Genomic DNA, 9,204 nt, shown 5'->3' on the forward strand with positions numbered 1-9,204 from the left:
CCGAATTAAACAGGATGCTATAGAAACTAGTGCCACCTGTCGGCCAGACTCCAAACAAAAACGATTCTATAGACTAGCGTCCTCTGCCGACCAAACGCCAGATTACAGCACGAAATAGCGACATCTAGCGTGGAATTGTCGAACGGAATGTACCTAGCAGCCTCAAGTTGAACTTAATAAAAATTCCGTTTGTGTTTAATTTCTATACACACTAGCGGCCCCTGCCGGCCAGACGCCGAATTAAACAGGATGCTATAGAAACTAGTGCCCCCTGTCGGCCAGACGCCAAACAAAACACGATTCTATAGATTAGCGTCCTCTGCCGACCAAACGCCAAACTAAAGCACGAAATAGGGAAATTTAGTGTGGAATAGGCGAACGGAAAGTACATAGCAGCTTCAAGTTGAACTAAATAAAAATTTTATTTGTGTCTAATTTCTATACACATTAGCGGCCCCTGCCCGCCAGACGCCAAATTAAACAGGAAACTATGGACACTAGCGCCACCTGTCGGCCAGACGCCAAACTAAAGCAGGATACTATAGGAACTAGCGACCCTGTCGGCCAGAAGCCAAACAAAACACGAAAGTACCTAGCGGCCGCAAGTTGAACTAAATAAAAATTCAATTTGTGTTTAATTTCCATACACATCAGCGGCCCCTGCCGGCCAGACGCCAAATTGAACAGAAAACTATAGACACTAGCGCCACCTGTCGGCCAGACTCCAAACAAAATACGATTTCATAGACTAGCGTCCTCTGCCGACCAAACGACAAACTAAAGCATGAAATAGGGACATCTAGAGCGGAATAGTGGAACGGAAAATACCTAGCGGCCGCAAGTTGAACTGAATAGAAATTTTATTTGTGTCTAATTTCTATAGACACTAGCGGCCCCTACCGGCCAGATGCCAAATTAAGCAGGATGTTATAGACATTAGCGCATCTGTCGGCCAGAAGCCATACTAAACACGAATGTACCTAGCGGCCGCAATATGAACTGAATAAAAATTCTATATGTATCTAATTTCTATACACACTAACGGCCCCTGCCGGCCAGACGCCAAATCAAACAAGATACTATAGACACAAGCGCCCTCTGTTGGTGAAACGCCAAATTAAAAACGATTCCATGGACAATTGCGCCATCTGCTGGCCAGAAGCCAAACTAAAGCACGAACTAGCGACATTTATCGTGGAATAGTCGAACGGAATTTATCTAGCGGCCGCAAGTTTAACTAAATGAACATTCTATTTGCGTTTAATTTTTATAAACATTAGCGGCCCCTGCTGGCCAGACGCCAAATTAAACAGGAAATTATAGACACTATCGCAACCTGTCGGATAGACGCCAATCTAAAGCACGAACTGCGACATCCAGCGAGGAATAGTCGAACGGAAAGTACCTAGTAGCTACAAGTTGAACTGAATAAAATTTCTATTCCTGTTTAATTTCAATACACACTAGCGGCCCCTGCTGGCCAGACGACAAATCAAACGGAGTACTATAGAAACTAGCGCCCCCTGTCAGCCAGAAGCCAAACAAAACATGAAATTACCTAGCGGCCGCAAGTTGAACTGAATAAAAATTCTATTTGTGTCTAATTTCTATACACACTAGCCGCCCCTGCCGACCAAACGCCAAATTGAAAATGATACTATAGACACTAGCGCCCCCTGTCGGCCAGACGCCAAACTGAAGCACGAAATAGCGACATCTATCGTGGAATAGTCGAACGGGAAGTACCTAGCAGCCTCAAGTTGAACTAAATGAAAATTCTGTTTGTGTTCAATTTCTATACACATTAGCGGCCTCTGCCGGCCAGTCGTCAAATTAAACAGGATACTATAGACACTAGCGCCCCCTACTGGCCAGACGCCAAATTTAACAGAATACTATAGGAACTAGCGCCCCTGTCGGCCAGAAGCCAAACAAAACACGAAAGTACCTAGCGGCCGGAAGTTGAACTAAATAAAAATTCAATTTGTGTCCGTTTCCTATACACACTAGCGGCCCCTCCCGGCCAGACGCAAAATTGAGCAGGATATTATAGACATTAGCGCCTCTGTCGGCCAGACGCCAAACTAAACACGAAAGTAGCTAGCAGCCGCAAGTTCAACTAAATAAAAATTCTATTTGTGTTCGATTTCTATACAAATTAGCGGCCCCAGCCGGCCAGACGCCAAATTAAACAGGATACGATAGACATTAGCGCCACCTGTCGGCCAGACGCCAAACTAAAGCACGAAATAGCGAAATTTAGCGTGGGATAGGCGAACGGAAAGTACCTAGCAGCTTCAAAATGAACTAAATAAAAATTCTATTTGTGTTTAATTTCTATACACACTAGCGGCCCCTGCCGGCCGAACACCGAATTAAACAGGATGCTATAGAAACTAGTGCCCCCAGTCGGCCAGACGCCAAACAAAAACGATTCTATAGACTAGCGTCATCTGCCGACCAAACGACAAACTAAAGCATGAAATAGGGACATCTAGAGCGGAATAGAGGAACGGAAAATACCTAGCGGCCGCAAGTTGAACTGAATAGAAATTTTATTTGTGTCTAATTTCCATAGACACTAGCGGCCCCTACCGGCCAGATGCCAAATTAAGCAGGATGTTATAGACATTAGCGCATCTGTCGGCCAGAAGCCATACTAAACACGAATGTACCTAGCGGCCGCCAATTGAACTTAATAAAAATTCTATTTCCGTTTAATTTCTATACACACTAGCGGTTCCTGCTGGCCAGACGTCAAATCAAACAGGATACTATGGACACTAGCGCTCTCTGTTGGCCAAACCCCAAATTGAAAACGATTCTATGGAAAATTGCGCCTCCCGCTTGCCAGACGCCAAACTAAAGCACGAACTGCTACATCTAGCGTGGAATAGTCGAATGGAATGTACCTAGCGGCCTCAAGTTGAACTAAATAAAAATTCTATTTGTGTTCAATTTCTATACACATCAGCGGCCCCTGCCGGCCAGACGCCAAATCAAACAGGATACTATAGACACTAGCGCCCCCTGCCAGCCAGACGCCAAATTAAACAGGATACTATAGAAACTAGCGCCACCTGTTGTCCAGACGCCAAACAAAACACGATTCTTTAGTTAAGCGTCCCCTGTCGACCAAAGGCCAAACTAAAGCACGAACTGCTACATCTAGCGTGGAATAGTCGAACGGAAAATACCTAGTGGCCACAAGTTGAACCGAATAAAAATGCTATTTGTGTTTAATTTCGTTACACACTAGCGGCCTTTGCTGGCCAGACGCCAAATTGAACAGGATACTATGGACACTAGCGCCCCCTGTCAGCCAGAAGCCAAACAAAACACGAGAGTACCTAGCAGCTGCAAGTTGAACTAAATAAAAATTCTATTTGTGTCTAATTTCTATACACACTAGCCGCCTCTGCCGGCCAAACGCCAAATTGAAAATGATACCATAGACACTAGCGCCCCCTGTCGGCCAGACGCCAAAATGGAGCACGAAATAGCGACATCTAGTGTGGAATAGTCGAACGGAATGTACCTAGCGGCCTCAAGTTGAACTAAATAAAAATTATATTTGTGTTTAATTGCTATACACATTAGCGGCCCCTGCCGGCCAGACGCCAAATCAAATCGGGTACTATAGACTAGCGTCCTCTGCTGACCAAACGCCAAATTGAAAATTATATTATAGACACTAGCGCCCACTGTCGGCCAGACGCCAAACTGAAGCACGAAATAGCGACATCTAGCGTGGAATAGTCGAACGAAATGTACCTAGCGGCTGCAAGTTGAACTAAATAATAATTCTATTTGTGTCTAATTTCTATAAACACTAGCGGCCCCTGCCAGCCAAACGCAAAATTAAAAATGATAATATAGACACTAGCGCCCCCTGCCGGCCAGACGCCAAATCAAATCGGGTACTATAGACTAGCGTCCTCTGCTGACCAAACGCCAAATTGAAAATTATATTATAGACACTAGCGCCCACTGTCGGCCAGACGCCAAACTGAAGAACGGAATAGCGACATCTAGCGTGGAATAGTCGAACGGAATGTACCAAGCGGCTGCAGGTTAAACTAAATAATAAATCTATTTGTGTCTATTTTCCATACACACTAGCGGCCCCTGCCGGCCATACACCAGATTGAACAGGATAATATAGACACTAGCGCCCCCTGTCGGCCAGACGCCAAACAAAACACGATTCTATGAACGAACGTCCCCTGGCGACCAAACGCCAAACTAAAGCACGAAATGGCGACATCTAGCGTGGAATAGTCGAAAGGAAAATACCTAGCGGCCGCAAGTTGAACTGAATAAAAATTTTATTTTCGTCTAATTCCCATACACACGAGCCGCCTCTTCCGGCCAGACGCCAAATTGAGCAGGATATTATAGACATTAGCGCCCCTGTCGGCCAGACGCCAAACTAAACACGAAAGTACCCAGCGGCCGCAAGTTCAATTAATGAAAATTTTATTTGTGTCTAATTTCTATACACACTAACGGCCCCTGCCGGCCAGACGCCAAATCAAACAAGATACTATAGTGTGAAGAATGTGTCCGTTAGGGTAAAAAGGAGGACATGATCTAGCTATTCGCTAGAATAATGGAAGTTCAAAAATCTCTCACACGTATATTGATAACGTTACATGTCTGTACTGGACAACGATCATAGTTATAATAATAATAAGCCGTCGACCCGGATGGATCGAACCAACCAAAAATGCTTACATATTAACTTACATTTCCTATCAATATGCTGACATCTGAAGTAAGGTACCATGCACATTGAAACAGGAAATTATCTTGCAATTATAACAGGCAGTTCAATGTCCATTGCACCTCTTCGGTAAGAGAAAAAAAAATTTTTTTTTTTTGTTACTGAATACATACATAAAAATTAATAATTAATGAAAAAAAATTTTTTTTTTTTTTTTTAACAATAATACAACTATCTCCTATTTTGTAATCGAAAGAATTACAACCCTTATCGTAATTTTGTTTTCGTTTAATTTTTGACTTTATTAAATTTTTTCTCGCATCTTCGCAAGCAGTTTGTAATCGAAATTTTAATTCATTTGGATAATCATCAAAATTGTAAATTGGATCAATTCCATTAGACAGATTTGACGGTTGGTGGCAACTTTTCCCAAAAACTAACTCGTATGGTGTGTATTTCGTTTCTGTGTGAACAGTATTATTATACGAAAAGCACCAGTATGGTACCCACGTGCTTCACGTATTTGGATGCTTTCTCGCGTGGATTCGCAAATATGCACCTAGATGTTTATGAGAATTTTCGAGCGCACCTAATGTTTGATGATGATAAGCTGTTGCGTTTAAATGCTTGATTTTAAGTAATTCACATGAATTTTTGAATACCGACGACATAAATTCTGTACCCTGATCGGTTACGACTTCTTTAGGAATCCCGTAACGCAAAATAAAATTATTCACAAAAGATTTCGATACGGTAACAGATTCTTTATTTTCGATTGGATAGGCTTCTACAAATTTAGTTAACTCACACTGGAGCGTTAAAATATACCTATTATTTTCTATATCTTGCTCTAATGGACCAACCAAATCTAGAAAAACTTTTTGGAATGCTGACGTCGCAGTTGTGGTTACTGTCATTGGTTCCGTACGCTGTATCGAATACTTGTACCTTTGGCAATCGTCGCACTTTTTTACAAAATCTTCAATGTCTCTTTTCATTTTAGACCAAAAGTAGTACTTTTTCACGTTATTGTACATGCGGTTTATACCTGCATGACCTCCCGTAGGTAACATGTGGAAATCGTTTAATATTAATTGTTGCATTTCTCTGCTACAAATTTTTTGACATTTTTTGATAATTGACAATTTTATATCTTTTTCTTTGAATTCTTTAACATTATTTTTTATTTCTTGTACTAGTACTGCGTATTTATCGTTATTTATTATTATTAATTCCGGAATTTTATATTTTACACAAATGTGTCTCAGGTCTCACAGCGACGCACGTAGTGCTGACGTTGATCGAGTTTCCTGTTTAACGAATATAATATTCGACTCAATGTCATAGACAAATTTTCCTTTATTATAATAATTTTGCATTGTAATTAGTTTATTAAATTCACTTTCTGATATGGGTTTTAATTCAACTGCATCTACAGGCGGTTTCAACAGTTCCACGACTCCAGGATGATCAGTCCTTTTGTCAAGCAAAATACTGTCGGAACTTCCTATAGTAGCATCGACCATTTTTCGGTTTTGTGCTCTAGTCACGGCATACAAACTGGCAATAGAAGTATGACTCAGTTCTTTTAGTTCTTTTGACTCAATTTGAATTCTGGACAAAGCGTCTGCTGTGACATTATCTTTACCTCTAACGTATGAAATAGAGAAATCATACTCTTCTAAAATTAATCTAAATTTTGTTAATCTACTTGATGGATTAGTCATTCCGAACAAATAAATTAAGGGTCTATGATCTGTTAGTATATGAAACTTTTTACCAAACAGATATGGTCTGAACTTTTTGACCGACCATACAATAGAAAGAAGCTCTAACTCAACAGTACAATAATTTTTCTCTGATTTATTAAGAGTTCTACTAGCATAAGCAACAGGCATACCATTAGCGTTCGATAGAACTGCTCCTAAGGCTTTACCTGAAGCATCAGTTCTTAGAATAAAATGATTATTTTCTGAAAAATCTGGGTACTGCAAGATTGGCGGATTAATTAAGACATTTTTCAATGTTTCAAAAGCTTTTTGACATTCGTCGTTCCATGAAAATTTTACTCTTTTCTTTGATAAATGATTCAAAGGTGCTGCAATTTCAGCAAAGTTTTTAATAAATTTTCGATAATAATTAGCAAATGCTACAAAACGCTTTGTTTCGTTCGCATCTTTAGGGACAGGATACTGTTGCATAACGCGGATTTTTTCCGGATCTGGTGAAATACCATTTGCTGATATCACATGACCTAAATATAAAACTTGTTTTTTCAGAAATTGACATTTATTAGGATTTACTTTTAAATTAACTTGTCTGAGACGATTCAAAACTTTAACTAAATTTTGATTGTGATTTTCTAGTGTACTACCAAAAACAATTAAGTCATCTAAATAAACAAAACAACTCTCATAATTTAAGCCTGACATGGCAATCGTCATTTCTCTAGCAAACGCACTAGGGCTAATTTTTAATCCCATTGGTAATCTAGTTAACTGATACTGTCCTCTGTCTGTCGTAAATGCTGTATACTGTCTGGATTCAGAGTCTAATTCGATTTGATGATATCCTTGTGCCAAATCTAAATGTGAAAATACATAGCTCCACCTAATGAATCTAAAATTTCATCTATACATGGTAATGGGAATTTATCGTCTTTGATTTGTTTATTTAATAAGCGATAATCATACACCACTCTCCAACTTTTATTACCATTACTGTCTGCTTTTTTCGGAACTAATAAAAGAGCACTATTCCAACTTGATTTACTTTTTTCTACAATACCGTCCGCTAACATTTTGTCAATTTGCTTATGAATCTCTGCTTTCTGTGCGTGCGGCAACCGATACGGTTTCACGTAAACGGGCGTTGCTCCGTCTTGTAACTGGATCTTTTGTTTATAAACATTAGTTACTGTAAGTGTGTCATTGTCCAGGTGAAACACATCGTCATATTTTGCACATATTTTATGAATTGACGTTTTTTCCTCGTTACTTAACCCTTCTACATTTATTTTATTCAATAATTTATCAATAAGGTCTACTGAAAATTTACTTTTTACAAAGTTACAAATATCAAAGTTCGATAATTTCTCAATTCTAGGTTTAAAATTTTTCAGCTTAATCTCTCTATCGGTACTATTTAATAATCTAACCGGAATCATATTTTTAACAGGTCTAACAATTAGTCCCGCTGCATATACACCTTTACAAATTTCTTGGGATACGATTACACTATCGTCATTGTTATCTACCAAAAAATGCTTTATTATTTCACACCTTGGTGGTATTGTTGTACAATAATTGAATTTTGAATCAAGAGGTATTGAAATTTTCTCACCCTTATTCCAAAATAAAAATAAGTATTTTTCGTAATCAATAATAGCTGCATGTTTCAAAAGAAAATCAGCTCCTAAAACTCCATGCATATCGCTACCACATTCATCTACAACATGAAAATCATGACTAACTTTAGTATTTCCTAATAAAAATGTAATATTTGTTTTTTCTTTTGCATATGTTAAACCAGCTATACCGTTGATTTTAATTTTTTCTGAGGAATCAATATACTGGTTGTCACTCAAATGAGATGCAAAAATAATACTTACTGTAGCTCCTGAATCTAATAATAAGTTTAACCCATTCATCCCATACTTAATAGGTACATAACTTAATCCATTTATACATAAACTTAAAATACTATCTTCCTGTTCAATTTTAGGATCGAAAAAACGTATTTACTTCATTCGATTCATTATTGTTACTATTCCTACTGGTACTACCGTTTTCTCTGTTTTCACCACTTCCTATCACGTTACATCTTTGATTATTATTATTTTGATTGTATCTATTATTACCTGATCTTTGATTTCTGTTATTATAACGACCGTTATTTCGTCCTCTAAAGTTATTATTATCACGCTGACGATTGTTTTGGTTATTGTAATTGCTATTCCGGGAATTATAATTATTATTTCTGTTAGTGTGATTGCTATTATTTGATAACTTCCCCTAGCAAACGCATTAATTGCAATTTTTTCATTAGCCACTCTTAAAATTTTGACTGCGCCACTATCTCCATCTGCTTGTGCTATATGTGAGATTGACCAGTAAATCTTCCAATGATTTTCCAAACTCATCTATTGATTCTTCTAATTGTCTCGCGCTATGTAATTCGTTTGACAACGCTGCAGCAGATTTTTTTGTTAATAAATTAGCTTTAATATCTTTAATTAAATCGGCATTAGAATTGTAATTTGATTCTAACCTTAGTTTCGCACTTTGACTAAGTTTCGTTTTTAACACAAAAGTAGTTAACAATTTTTTTCCCGCGACATTTAACAAACCGTCATACAATTCTATAGCATCAATTAATTGTTTAGTAGTATTCTCTGTATCGTCCACAGAGGCCAATAAGTTTGCTGCTGTTCTTAAACTAAATTCTTCAGCCATTTCTGCTGTTTCGACTAAATTACT

Source organism: Diorhabda carinulata, chromosome 1, assembly GCF_026250575.1.
Source record: "Diorhabda carinulata isolate Delta chromosome 1, icDioCari1.1, whole genome shotgun sequence".
Lineage (NCBI taxonomy): Eukaryota > Metazoa > Arthropoda > Insecta > Coleoptera > Chrysomelidae > Diorhabda > Diorhabda carinulata.